This window comes from Vicia villosa, unplaced genomic scaffold (assembly GCF_029867415.1).
Source record: "Vicia villosa cultivar HV-30 ecotype Madison, WI unplaced genomic scaffold, Vvil1.0 ctg.001663F_1_1, whole genome shotgun sequence".
Taxonomy (NCBI): domain Eukaryota; kingdom Viridiplantae; phylum Streptophyta; class Magnoliopsida; order Fabales; family Fabaceae; genus Vicia; species Vicia villosa.
The window spans coordinates 343797-358808 of NW_026705691.1; positions in this window are offsets into that span (position 1 = coordinate 343797).

A 15012-nucleotide genomic window follows, 5' to 3' on the forward strand; every position below is an offset into this window, starting at 1 on the left:
TTCCCAAAGAGGATATGATCAAGATAAAAGCTTCAAATGAAAAATATGTTCAATAGTGGCTTGTAGAGGACCTCTTGAGAGTTCCAAAAAGTATTAGAACTCCTTCATAGCTCAAATATTGAGGGAGATATGCTTGATCAAAGTCAAGTGATTTTTAGGGACCAAATGTGAAAAAGGAGGGTTCAAATGGAGAAACTTTGCAAGAGGGCCCATAGTATTTTCATACAAACTTGGTCCACAAGCTATTAGCATGCCCAAAAATCACTTGCCACAGAAATTAGCATTATATTTGAATTAATATAATTTTTATTTCATTTTTATGATTTAATAAAGACTAAAAATCAAATATTTTGTTAAAATTATATTTTGTTTGATTTCCAATCAGATTTGATAATCAAATATAATGTAATTTCGTGCATAGTGATTGGAGAAGGAAATTAATACAAATTGGGCCAAATATAGTAGCTTAGAATTCAAGAAATCAAATCAATTTCTCAAACATGGAAAGATTTGATTCAAAGGCTTTTTGATTCTTCTCTTGACCTAATTCTATTCTCCTATAAGTATACAACATAAGCCAGTGGACTAGGGGTCGAGGATCTGCCGAAGAGAGCACTTGCAAGAACATAAAAATTCTCCAAGAAACTCAAGATCGGTTTCAGAGAATTAGGGCGTTTCAATCCAATTTGAAAGGTGCAAAAGCTTCCTTGGTGTTCCTTGAACGTGTCTGGATCATCGCGCGTCATCAGCACCCCCAGAATCATCTCCTATAAGCCAAGGTAGGTCTTTCTGAAACTTGGTTCGATTTGCATGATTTAGGTATTCATGTGTTGATTTACTTGCATATTATGATTTGTATGATAATTACGAACGTTCAGGTATGTTTAATTGTATTTCTGGGCGCGATTCATTGAGTTGCCATTGTTGACCGAGTTAAGGTCTAGGGTTCGTGAAATAGGGGTTTCTTTTAGGAGTTAAATTAGGGCTAATTAGTGGTACGATTGAGTTCGCGTGGTTGAGACGAACAAGATAGGGGGGTCGCGAAAGATTTATGTGAGGACATGGCCTAATCGCTATTTTTGTATGTTGATTTGCTACGAGTGAAGCCGTAGCAGTTTCGTAGCTAAACTTACAGGTCTTTAGTGAAATCTGCGAAGAAGATGATGCGTTGGCATCCATTGGTTGGGTCATTTGAATCTCGCGCGCATAAAAATCCATTTAGGGTCACGTATTTGATTTATTCGTCTGGAAGCATACAATAAACAAAGAGCTTGTGTGGTTGGGTTGGTTGAGACGCGCGCGTGTGTGGGGAGAGGTCGCAGGTTCGAGCCTCTCCTCCAACGTATATTTTTCTGGAATTGTTTCTATGTGATCCCATGTGCCTTAGCCTCATACCTGCGTCATACACCCTCAGATCCTCACCATAGGATCTTCCCCTGACCAGATCCAGCGCTAAATAATCAAGCACCTATAACATGAGCCCTCATGAATACCACATGGAATCATTATCTCAATAAAACTTATTTTCTTTTAATTAGTTTGTTTTCTTTTAAGTAAAATAATTATTTTAATATATGTTAATTATATTACAATTATTTTTTTTTATATATAGAATAAATATATGATAATTACATTAAAATTCTTAATTTGTTATTCGCGCCGATTAAATCAATTGATCGCTGTGGTTAACAATAATTTTAATTAAAATGCCATTTAATTAAAAAATAAAAATCAAACTAAATTCGATTAAATGGCTGCAATCATCTTATTGATTGTGGTGATTAATCATGCCTCGTTCTATAATTAATCTGTTATTATTTGTGACCGTATTAACCGGTTATGAGCGGTAACAGTATAAAATAAAACTCATAAAATAATAAAATACAATAAGTTGTTATTAGTGATAATCGAATTAATCGATTTGAATTGGTAACAATGCAAATCCTTAATCTGTTAACTATGGTGATCAAACCTATTGATCATTGCGGTTAATTGTGCCAAATCAGGGTTGTACGCCCAAACACTTAAAACACACTAAACCACGATACTACGGATTTTAATCCTTTCCAATCAGGCAATTCTAAATGCCTTTCAAATCGTAAACTACGATAGGCCATTCAAAAAGCCTCAAAACAACTTCAAATTCAAATGGCGTACAAGCCTTCCCGAACTACGTTGACTCTGATCCTCCATAAGGAGGTACGTAGGCACTTGGCAACAAGGCGAGTCCCCTTCCTCCATATTCTAATCCTGTTCAATTATTTGCCTTAACCCTATTAACTGTCTGCCATCTTTCTTTATAAACCTTACAAACCTGTATCTTTGAATGTTAGCCTTTAGGAAAGGGTTGAGGGTGCCTAACACATTCCCTCGACCTGAATATAGTATCTTACCCTGATCTCTATACTGCGTAGGGTTTCCTATTCGCCCTTCAGAATAGGTGGCGACTCTCTAAGCTATAAATTTTTAGGCAGGTTGCTACAGCTGGCGACTCTGCTGGGGATAACCATAACGGTGAATACTATGCTCCTATAGGTTTTAGGTTTTGGCAGGGTTTAGGTTTGGCGCATTTTAGGGTTTGGCAAATCTGCCATTTTTTAGGGTTTGGAGGAAGGTTTATCTTTTTTAAAAAAAAAATATAAATAAATAAAATTTAATTTAATTTTTATTTATTTATTTATCTGTAATTTCAACTATTTATATCATTTAAAATATTTATCTGTTTATTTAAATATTTGCTGTGTATTGCATTCTTTTGTATCATAAGCAGCCGGATTTCGAGGTTAGTAAATATTTAAATTTTATTTATTTATTTTCCCTCTGCAATTTCACTACTGCAATTTAATTAAATATTTATTTAAATGAATATTTTTATTTCTATTGCATCTTGTGGGATATATAAAATTGTTGTTAAACCTAAGTGTGGGAGTTAACTTTGAGACCAAAAGGGGACATGAATCGCCTTACGAGTTTCACTGATAACTCCACTCGGAGTGGGTTGGGTATTTGGAAAGGTCCGAAACGAAGCTTGACTTTGTGGAGGGCTGGACTGGATACTTAGCTGATCTCTCCGAGAACCTACCCCTAAAACTCGAACCTCATGGATAAAATGAGTTGTTCTAAAATCCAAAGAGACAAAAAGTCTCGGAGGCTACGAACGACCCCATGAGACCTTCTAGAACTCCCCTATAAAAAGGTTGGCTCCCAAGAGCCGCTACGTCGAACCTATGAACCTAGGACTTTTGTGCTGCTGTGCTCTTTATATGTTTGCAATTTATATACTTCGAATATCTATGCGTTTCGATTTTGCAGGTATCCCCACGTGGTCCCTAGCCTGCAGGGACTCTAATTTCTAAAGACCATGTCTTTCCCACGAAGGACATCACCATCTATGCATCCCCTAGCCTGTGGGGATTTTATTTTTATATCCTTGTATTCTTGCAACTACGCGTCCTTCCCACGAAGGACATTTCCATTAACGCACGTCAATTGGCCTCTCGATGGCCATGCGATTCAGTGATTGTCGTGAACGGTCACCCCGTGCTTGCTACTACGTACTCCCTAGCATACAGGGATTTTCTGTTACATCCACGTGTTTCCACAATGACGCGTCCTTCCCCGAAGGACAACTTCACTAGCATGCGTTTGATTGGCCTCTCGATGGCTATGAAATCTAGTGACTGTCCTGAACGGTCACTCCATGCTTATTCCCGCGCACCCTCTAACTTGTAGGGTTTGGATCTCCATTTACACATCACATCCCTAGCCTGTAGGGATTGCTCTTCGTCCATATCGTCCTTAGATAGGTTGTGTTCCGCATAGAGAACCTTCCCACGAGGGACAAATTCATTGGTACACGTCAATTGGCTTCTCGATGGCCATGAGATTTAGTGACTGTCTTGAACGGTCACTAGCCGCTATCTTCTGCATACTCTCGAATCCAAAGGATTTCCATTGGCGTGTCATAACATTTATCCTGCAAAGATTCCAAGAGGGTCTAATGCCGCCTCTAAGGCTATCCCTAGGATTACATGTCACTCGTCTGCATTGCATACACGGAGTTACAATATAAGGAGTCTCTCGCGTACGCGTACATTTGCATTTTCATGCATTCATGCATTTACATTTGCGTCTTCGCCCACATCCGCACTTACCATGCTAGCCGGTTTCCCGAAACTTCAAAAAAAAAAAATCAAAGGATCGTAGACTATGGAGCAAGGAGAATAAAAGATCTTAGTCTTGCTAAAGAAAAGAGGATGTCTTTCACCATGCTAGCCGCATGTCCATGCCTGGTCATAACAGAATTATAAATACAATAAAGGTTGTCATCGAGCAAGGATTAGTTCAACAAAGAGTTCCCTCATAGACACACTCAAGATGTATCTAATCATAAGGGGTTCACCTACGAACATAACAAACTTACACGGACGCTCTACGATAACCTGGGGGCAAGGATTAGTCCAACTGGGGCAAAATCCTGAACAAAGATGCATGACTACTATGAAGGGAAGGCGGCCTGTGTTAACTCCACGCCAAGGGAGAAAGGGTCATAGATTTTCTTCATTAATTTACAAACGCTGAAGGTTGCAAATGGTGTGATACTATCCTGAGAAAAAGCAAAAGAGGTTCAGTCTAAGGAAACTCATGAAGTTCCGAAACGACGAAAACCCATGCTAACAGTTTACTCCTGACAGGTTTGACGTGCCCAAAGAGAATTCGAGGTTATCCTCCACTTCTACAAGTCTAAAGAACTAAGGAGTGAAACAAGGTCAATGGATCAATAAAGGAGATTGTCCATAGGATTAATAGATGTTTATCATGTCAAAATTGTAAACCCTACGATCACAAAATGCTATTTGATGTAAAACGATGTACCTTTCGAATAATAATTCAATAAAATAATCATGCATGTTTTGAAATCAATTCATTCGCTCACTACTACGAGTTTTCACTCGTACACTTCTATTCTATTTCAAATTTCAAATCTAAGAGTATTGACAAACTTGAGGGAGAATGACGAATACAAATAACTAAGTCCAGTTCAACATATGCTTTCAAGGTGAGACCGAGCAGAGGATGTACAGGCATTGTTTCAATTCCCAAACAGTGGAGATATAAGGATGTTAATCCCTCGTTACCCCCTCGAGCCAGGAGTTGGAGTTTTCTTCTACTTTTTAAAATAAACCTTGATTTCAACCAGGGGCAGGGTAGATTTCAATTAATTCAATGGTGTATTTTGGTTGTCAAGAGAATCAGTCAATCCAAGCAAAGGATCAAGCAAAGCAAAGGTTCAAGCATATTTTCTTCCTCGCATTCATCAAAGATTGAGGAAGTAATGGAGATAATATTCACAACAATCTTCTTCCTCATTACATCGTTCAAGATCGAGGAAGTATCAAAGGCGAAGCTTACAAATCAAAGGCGACATGGCAGTCACAACATTCAATATCCAAAAATCAAAAAGAGCATTTCAAAAGAAAAAGGAGAAAAACGCCCGCTAAGTCAAAATGAAAAATTCCATGAAAGAAAACAAAAACGACTTAGGCAAAAATTAGGGCATCCCGATGAATCAAATCCAAAGAATTGGTTCATGCAAAAATAAGGGATAAAAACAAAGGCGAAATACAAAGGATAATCTTGTGACTGCTAAACCATCAAAGCTTCACATCAATGCTTGGATCTCTACTAAGGCTTCTGCTCAACATCAGAACTGATTCTCTTACAAACAAGGCACATCCATTGGATTAGGCGAATTTTTAGGATCTGGAGAACATCAAGGAGAAAGGGGTGGGATAAATAAAATTTTGAGCCTTATATCCATTGTTTCTTAAAACATGAACCAGGCCAAGTTACAACATTTAAAAGTCCTAATTGAGGCAAGGTTAACTACGAAAGCATATTAAGCAGGAATTTGTTATACTGACTCCTATGTTTGTTAAAACTACTTCTAATCACTATGCTTCTTCAAGCATTCTTTTCAAAACCATCCAGTCCTAATTCATAACGGACTTCGATTTCAAAACTTGCATACACATTCCATTGGAGCTACTTCTCAAAAAGTACAACACCATCTACGAGTATACACTTAGCATCGAGGAAATCTCGAAATGGGTTAAATAAAGGTGATCATTTCTAATAAAGACCCTGGAGTCGGGGGAACCACATCTTGGGGGTTCTCCTAAACAGGGGCAAAAATTTCAAGGAGCACAGGGGCATACAATCGAACATCCTATTAACTAGGGGCAGTCTTCCTAAGGTTCAATCGACTTGGGGCACATCTCAAAGCAATCTCAAACTGGGGCATGTCAGACATGGGAAGAATTCAAATTCAAAGGATAGAACACTATGGATAACCTTCCATGACCTGGAGATCAGGGGCACACCCTTCAATCTAAACATCGAAGCATATGACAAGGCTATTCCCTGGGGCACTTCCTTCATAAGCATCTTTCTCCATGAAAATACTGGGGCAATGGATATCAAATCCACAAGACACGCAACAAAAGGAAAAAGGCGTTCTCGCACTTTACAACATCGAACATATCTTTCTCCTAACTACGATCTTCCGAGCTCAAACAAAACAGGTATTGGGAAATCGCGCTAGCATCACACCCTATCCTAGCAAACAGACCTGCAACTCCAGCGAACTATATACGCTTTGGTCATTGATAACCTACCATTGGAGCATCACACAAATACATACAAATCACGCATTACATACATTTGTTGATACATTACACCGTAACTCTTTATGTGGTCTTCTTTAAGACGAATCTCACGATCCTTTCTAGGAGTTTCCTCAAGCTGTCTTATGCAAGACAAATTATCACCATTTCCAAGAACCTCTTTAGGTAGTTTTTTTCAAGACATTTCTTTTCTAAGTTCCTTTTCAGGCAGTCTTCTTCAGGACATTACCTTTCTAAGTACCTCTTGAGGTAGTCTTCTTCAAGACATTCTTTTTCTAAGTACCTTTTCAGGTAGTCTTTTCCAAGACATTCCCTTTTTTTTTCTAAATACCTTTTCAGGTAGTCTTCTTTAAGACATTCCTTTTTCTAAAGTTCCTTTTTAGGTAGTCCTCTTCAAGACATTCTTTTTCCAAGTACCTTTTCGGGTAGTCTTCTTCAATACATTCTTCTTCTAAGCACCTTTTCAGGTAGTCTTCTTCGAGACATTCTTGTCCTAAGTACCTTTTCAGGTAATCTCTTTCAAAAAAAAACAACTCGTCATCCCTCTCAGGAACCTCTTCAGGTAATCTTCTTTAAGACATCTTTCAACCTTTTCAGGTAGTCGTCTTTAAAGACATTCTTCATTCCTTGCTAAGAACTTTTTCAGGTGATCTTATTTAAGACAAATTTCTATCTACTCTAAGAACCTTTCCAGGCAGTCTTCTTCAAGACAAATTTCTATCCATTCTATGGACCCCTTCGGGTAGTCTTCTTCAAGACAAATTTTCATATCCATTCAAAAGACCTTTTCAGGTAGTCTTATAGAAGACATTACTTCGTTTCATTCGTTACATCAGTCCACATATACATGAGCATAAGCATTATCCACCCACTTTCCGGTAACCTTACCGATGCCAGTAACCTTACTGAAATATTCTTCCCAATCGCCTGATTGACGCTTTCCGGTAACCTTACCGATGACAGCAACCTTGCTGTTCATTTCACTCATAAAACATATACATACGCATTAGCATATGCATATCATCTGGGGCATTCACATACTACATATCACAGAGGTCCAATTTTCATTAGCAATTCAAATCCTTTCAAAGTCCAGTTCTCGTCCTGGAAAATCATTAAATCCAGTTCCCGTCTGGTAGTCAGTTCCCGTCTGACTATTACATCAAAATCCAAATCACACTACAAAAGCCTAGTCTCCAACCCTCGTGTTGTGAAAGGTGTATTTTCTCCGACCCTATAGTCGTGAGTCTCCAAAACAGGTGAATCTTTTTCATGCAGGTAAGTTCGCTAGAACTATAGCAGACGATCACTCTTATGCAGGTACACTTGTCAGAACCATGGCAAGTAATTCCTTTGGTGCAGGCGAAGTTGCTATGAGCATAGCAAATTAGCCTAAAATGGTACAGGTAAATTCTGCGATAACGCTCGCAGATAACCCTGTTGGTGCAGGTGAACTTGCTAGAACTATAGCAAGCAATCCTATAGGGGTCCACAAACTATGAAAACTTACCAGAACTATGGTAAGTAGGGGTCCACAAACTACGAAAACTTACCAGAACTATGGTAAGTAGGGGTCCACAAACGGCGAAACTTACTAGAGCTATAGTAAGTAGGGGCTCACAAACTGCGAAAACTTACCAGAACTATGGTAAGTAGGGGTTCACAAACTACGAAGACTTACTAGAACTATAGTAAGTAGGGGTTCACCAACTGTGGAGACTTACTAGAACTATAGTAAGTGAGGGGTTCACAAACTGCGAAAACTTACCAGAACTATAGTAAGTAGGGGTTCACAAACTACGGAGGCTTGCTGGCCATAGCAAGCCGATTACACAACCAACAAAGGTCCTCGCTATGTAAGACTCAGGCTTTAGCAGGACATTTCTCTTCATCCATACTCAAATTCAAGGCATATTTAAGGGTCTTCCAGTATTTAATAACTCTTCGATCGGAACGACGCGAGGTCTACACGCCCTCTTGTCACCCAATCCAAGGTAATTAAATAGGGGCAGCTGTCATACCCCAAAATTTACCTCCCACACTTCTCTCATAACAAAGGCAAAGTTCAAATCTCAAGACATGGCTCATTCAAAAGATCCAGATAATTCACAGTCAACTAATTCAAAATGAAAGGTCAATCACAATTAAGGCATGATCCAAACCATAATTATTGGGCAAACATGAGGTGCATAACCATCATTTGATCAAGAATTGATCATGATTCCATTAATAGAAACTCAGAGATGAACAAATACAAAAGGTTCAAATTAGGGTTTCTTAGAAGAAAGTCAACCCAACTTTGACTGGGCATAACTTTCACATGGAACATCAGAAATTCCCCACTCAAAGCCTATTTTGAAGGAAATGGAATTCTCTACAACTTTGTGTCTCACAAGACAAGGTTAGAAATGCTTCATTTAGGAGATACAAGGCAAAAGATTACAGGTCATCATCAGGCATCCTTCAAAAGCAGTTTTTTCCCAAAGAGGATATGATCAAGATAAAAGCTTCAAATGAAAAATATGTTCCAAAGTGGCTTGTAGAGGACCTCTCGAGGTTTCCAAAAAGTATTAGAACTCCTTCATAGCTCAAATATTGAGGGAGATATGCTTGATCAAAGTCAAGTGATTTTTAGGGACCAAATGTGAAAAAGGAGGGTTCAAATGGAGAAACTTTGCAAGAGGGCCCATAGTATTTTCATACAAACTTGGTCCACAAGCTATTAGCATGCCCAAAAATCACTTGCCACAAAAATTAGCATTATATTTGAATTAATATAATTTTTATTTCATTTTTATGATTTAATAAAGACTAAAAATCAAATATTTTGTTAAAATTATATTTTGTTTGATTTCCAATCAGATTTGATAATCAAATATAATGTAATTTCGTGCATAGTGATTGGAGAAGGAAATTAATACAAATTGGGCCAAATATAGTAGCTTAGAATTCAAGAAATCAAATCAATTTCTCAAACATGGAAAGATTTGATTCAAAGGCTTTTTGATTCTTCTCTTGACCTAATTCTATTCTCCTATAAGTATACAACATAAGCCAGTGGACTAGGGGTCGAGGATCTGCCGAAGAGAGCACTTGCAAGAACATAAAAATTCTCCAAGAAACTCAAGATCGGTTTCAGAGAATTAGGGCGTTTCAATCCAATTTGAAAGGTGCAAAAGCTTCCTTGGTGTTCCTTGAACCTGTCTGGATCATCGCGCGTCATCAGCACCCCCAGAATCATCTCCTATAAGCCAAGGTAGGTCTTTCTGAAACTTGGTTCGATTTGCATGATTTAGGTATTCATGTGTTGATTTACTTGCATATTATGATTTGTATGATGATTACGAACGTTCTGGTATGTTTAATTGTATTTCTGGGCGCGATTCATTGAGTTGCCATTGTTGACCGAGTTAAGGTCTAGGGTTCGTGAAATAGGGGTTTCTTTTAGGAGTTAAATTAGGGCTAATTAGTGGTACGATTGAGTTCGCGTGGTTGAGACGAACAAGATAGGGGGGTCGCGAAAGATTTATGTGAGGACATGGCCTAATCGCTATTTTTGTATGCTGATTTGCTACGAGTGAAGCCGTAGCAGTTTCGTAGCTAAACTTACAGGTCTTTAGTGAAATCTGCAAAGAAGATGATGCGTTGGCATCCATTGGTTGGGTCATTTGAATCTCGCGCGCATAAAAATCCATTTAGGGTCACGTATTTGATTTATTCGTCTGGAAGCATACAATAAACAAAGAGCTTGTGTGGTTGGGTTGGTTGAGACGCGCGCGTGTGTGGGGAGAGGTCGCAGGTTCGAGCCTCTCCTCCAACGTATATTTTTCTGGAATTGTTTCTATGTGATCCCATGTGCCTTAGCCTCATACCTGCGTCATACACCCTCAGATCCTCACCATAGGATCTTCCCCTGACCAGATCCAGCGCTAAATAATCAAGCACCTATAACATGAGCCCTCATGAATACCACATGGAATCATTATCTCAATAAAACTTATTTTCTTTTAATTAGTTTGTTTTCTTTTAAGTAAAATAATTATTTTAATATATGTTAATTATATTACAATTATTTTTTTTTATATATAGAATAAATATATGATAATTACATTAAAATTCTTAATTTGTTATTCGCGCCGATTAAATCAATTGATCGCTGTGGTTAACAATAATTTTAATTAAAATGCCATTTAATTAAAAAATAAAAATCAAACTAAATTCGATTAAATGGCTGCAATCATCTTATTGATTGTGGTGATTAATCATGCCTCGTTCTATAATTAATCTGTTATTATTTGTGACCGTATTAACCGATTATGAGCGGTAACAGTATAAAATAAAACTCATAAAATAATAAAATACAATAAGTTGTTATTAGTGATAATCGAATTAATCGATTTGAATTGGTAACAATGCAAATCCTTAATCTGTTAACTATGGTGATCAAACCTATTGATCATTGCGGTTAATTGTGCCAAATCTGGGTTGTACGTCCAAACACTTAAAACACACTAAACCACGATACTACGGATTTTAATCCTTTCCAATCAGGCAATTCTAAATGCCTTTCAAATCGCAAACTACGATAGGCCATTCAAAAAGCCTCAAAACAACTTCAAATTCAAATGGCGTACAACCCTTCCCGAACTACGTTGACTCTGATCCTCCATAAGGAGGTACGTAGGCACTTGGCAACAAGGCGAGTCCCCATCCCCCATATTCTAATCCTGTTCAATTATTTGCCTTAACCCTATTAACTGTCTGCCATCTTTCTTTATAAACCTTACAAACCTGTATCTTTGAATGTTAGCCTTTAGGAAAGGGTTGAGGGTGCCTAACACCTTCCCTCGACCTGAATATAGTATCTTACCCTGATCTCTATACTGCGTAGGGTTTCCTATTCGCCCTTCAGAATAGGTGGCGACTCTCTAAGCTATAAATTTTTAGGCAGGTTGCTACAATCATGATAGCAAGCAAACGACTAAAATCAACCCACTGCTCCTTCTTCGCCGCATCCTCAGCCCTACCGATCAAAAAGCAAAGATAGAAACCAGAAACACCGTCCGATGACTTGCAATTTCTTTCCACCTCCTTTATACCCATGTGAAGAGCTTCAGCTATTTTTTCAAATCTCACAACCTCGGGAACTCGAATGAAAGGTACATCATCAGTGATTCGGATGTTGAGTATGTAAGAAAACTCCTCGAGCGTTGGGACCAATTGATAGTCCTGAAATGTAAAACACCTCAACTGTGGATCATAGAACTGAAACAGGGTGATCAAAGCCATTGGATCGAAAGATGTTTTGAGGATGGAGAGCAAATTGCCATAATCATGATTGAAGTCACGGAGAACCTCCCCTTCCAACCGAGAACTCAAACCAATCAACCCCGAAACATCAATATCCGGAATCTTATAAGCTCTGGTATGCCTCGTACACTCTTTGACGGTATCAGTGGGAATGTCCATCTTCAACTTGGGTGAACTCCTGAATATCCCTGAAAATATGACATGCAAATGCTTATTATTATACTTTTTTTTTTGCGTTTCTTTTGGAAATAAATATGCTATGATGCAAAGTGGTGGGACTTGTTGCCGCCCACCAGGCATTCCGGACTGCTGGTAACACACATAATACAGAGCCAAAAGTTTGGCCCCTAAATAGTACATCACACGGAACATAGAATGTCAATCCACAGAACCAAAGCCCGTAGTCAACAACACACTGGAATAGAACACAGATCACCAATCGAACAAGAACCATAGTACCCCACGAACAGGAACAATAGTACACTCGAACGAGAACAGCGGTAACCCACGAACAAGAACAGCGGTAACCCACGAACAAGAACAGCGGTAACCCCCGAACAAGAACAACGGTCACCAACAATGTACCTGTTATATAATGATTGATTCCCGCCCCACTCACGGGTAAATCTAGGCCAGGGTAGGTCAAAAAGCCAACAGAGGATCGAATGTAGGCGCTATCATACGATATTGCCTCATTCCACCAAGCTCTGCCCGTGGATACGTGATTAGATCAATCAGGCATACGCCTTCTGTCCGTCACGGCCACTCTATTCCTAGTTCCTATGGTATCACTCATAGCCTGGGTATTGGGCCTTTTACCTCTTGAAACACCCACCCACAGACAGAAATCCAGACAGTCCAGAATATGATGCAGAAAAGTAAAAGCGCACATAGAATGCAATGCAAACAGATAATATGCAAAGCAATAAAACACCCAAAGATAAACATACAAGCGCTAGGATCGACTCGCTGAGTCCGGACCCGCAATAGGTCGAGACGTCCCCAGCAGAGTCGCCAGCTGTCGCTACCGCGAAAATTAAAAGAGTCGCCACTAACATATTTATCCTGATAAGGAAGGGAATGCCAGCAAACCACAAAACAAAACAACGGTCTCACGACCAGAGGAAAAAGGGTAAGGGAGTCGGTTATGCGAGGGGAAGGTGCTAGCACCCCTCGCGCCCATCGTACTCGATGGTATCCACGCTTGTGTCTAAAACTATGGGTGTGTAAACAAACTGCGCTAATCTGGACTAAAATGAATGCAGAATGTTTGAAAAGAAAGGATTGTGCTCGCACGGGCCCTACCCCGCTACCTACGTATCTGTTTTGCATAATCAGAGCTACCGTAGCTCGGCTAACTAATTTTTGTTTGTTTGTGTTTTTTAGGTGAACGAGTTACATTCACACTCCGCTGCTCGACCTTTGGAGACTTATGCTTGGGAATGGAGCGGAAATAACAAGCTCTTAAGTAAAGAAAATCAAAGAGTGTGGTTTGTGTTTTAAAGAATGCATGAGGAAAACCTAAGCTAAGGGGGGAAAGTTTGCTACCTAATGTTATCATACAAAGGGTACAAATCTAAGCTAACCTAGCAACCTACGAGGAAAGGGGAAGCAAACAAATAGCACACAAACGAGCATCCACTCGTAAAGCAAACAAAACCAACGGCACTGGCCAAATGGTAGAAAAGCGGTCCCGCCATAGCCAAGGGGAGCAACTCAACCCAAGTCAACCAAGAATCAGACCTTGCGAAAATGATCGGGCCATAGACAAGTGGGCGGACCCCTCTCAGCAACCAAGCCGTCACGGATCGTAAAGGAAAACGGTGCGCGCGTACACCGAGCATCAACGTCGAGCGACGCGAGCTATAAGAAAGGCGGGGGTCCGGCTGCATGAACCCTTTTCCTGACATACTCGATAACAAGATCTTGTGCAGGTTCAGAAGCGACCCACGCGTAGCGTGCGCATACCAAACAGACTCGATGAGACTGGGCGGGGGTTTATTGCTAACCCTTTCCGCGTGCCTTCCATGAGGACTTAACGGAGTGCCATATAGGACTTATTACACCGTGACTCCCTGCCGCAATGCACAAATGTAAACACACCAACAAAAACAGAGCCTCTTTTGAGGGCTTGGCCAGATGCATGTCTAGGTCCTACTTCTCATGTTAAAGGATGATGCGAGAAGGCGATAAAGTGCGAGAAAAGTAAAATGAAACGGGATCAATACCAAACAGATGATGATCCGTAAACTAAAGCGAAGCAAAGCGAAGAAACTAAGAATCCCGCGAGCAAGCTAGCAAAGCAAAAACAAATGGTCAGCACACCGATTAGCCATGAAAGCACACAAAAGTCGACACGCGCGTCGAGCACAATCATAATACACCTGCAAGAGGAACAAGCAAACCAAACAAGCAGATATAAAGTAAAAGGATCGTGTCTCCCGCATGAGAACACGATACAAGTGAATAGGAATCATGTTCGCAAATGAAGCGGAACACTCGGGTAATAATCGTCGATCGGTGACTATCCAAAGGCCTTACACACTAGCACACAAGTTAGAGTTAACAAACATCGCAATCGGAATTGCGTTATTGCTATAAACCAAAAGAAACGGGCAAGTAGCATAAACATGAAATGGACAATGAAACATCAAAGAGAAATAAAAAATGAAGGATCTACAAATTAATGAAAACCAAGTATCTAGCTAGATAGTACGTCTCATAAGCTTTCCGTTGATATAAAGAACGTGCAAATCGGAGCTACGAGTAAAAAGTTATGCAAGATTGAAATTATAAAAGAAAACACAAAATTTGAACACAGGAACCGGTTCCTGCATAGGACAACCCGGTTCCTAGTACTAAAAACCAGAGACAGAAAACTGGGAACCGGTTCCCACCTAGGGACAACCCGGTTCCTGGTACAAAAACACAGAACCATCAACATTTCAAACAGCTGGGAACCGGTTCCTGGCTGGGACGAACCGGTTCCTGGCACAAAAGCACAGGGGAAAAAACA